Source organism: Ophidiomyces ophidiicola (assembly GCF_022830035.1).
Source record: "Ophidiomyces ophidiicola strain CBS 122913 chromosome Unknown scaffold_54, whole genome shotgun sequence".
Lineage (NCBI taxonomy): Eukaryota > Fungi > Ascomycota > Eurotiomycetes > Onygenales > Onygenaceae > Ophidiomyces > Ophidiomyces ophidiicola.
In genome coordinates, this window is record NW_026054694.1 from 40370 (window position 1) to 41260 (window position 891).

Sequence of the window (891 nt, forward strand, 5' to 3'; positions counted from 1 at the left end):
AATGAAATGCTGATGCTCAATTAACACTGATGCAACAAAACATCAACATCACATTTGAACACTGCAACACTGTGAACTTCACCCACACCAACACTTAACACTATTGCAAATTATTAACTGTATGCTTTAATATTTCAAAATTAGAATGCTGACAGTGCAATCTGATGTCTAATTAAATCACTATGCTGCATTTTAGAGTCTTGAGAATGATGTCTACAAGAAAGAAGAATAATTGTCATGCTCACTGTAGACTAGATCTGTTCTAAGAGCTAGTATCTTATTAGTTAGCATAGCTCTAATCTCACTAGTACTTAAAGCCACACTGACCTTCTCTCACAGAAGGTCAGTGATGAGTTCTTCTCTTACTGTGCATATAGCAATACTACTTTGATACTATAAGTGCAACTTAGTTCCCTTTCTTACACTGTAGACTTGGTACATTGTTCTTTAGCACCTATCTTATAGGCTGCCATCTTACATATAAATTATCTTTCTTTTTCTTATATTTAAATCTCTTCATAATCATCTCTTACTTAATTTAATCTCATCTATGAAGACTGATAAATCATTGTCACACTATCTGCAACTTCAATTTTCACATTAATAAAATCTAACATTTATCATTATAAATAGATTCTGTTTTTAGTACTAAAGAATCAGATCATTAAATATTTCTAAATCATTTTAAATAAGTTCATCTCTTCTTTACTACTTTCTGTGAACTTTTGCAACATGATGTATACTTTAGGCTGACTGTTGAGATCCCTTTGAGATTTCAAAGAGACAAGACTGAATGTCAATCTCAATTAAGTTGATCTCAATCTCTTCCCAAAATTTAAAAATTAGTCTCAATTCCATCTCAAAATATGAATAAAAGTCTCATTCTCTTTT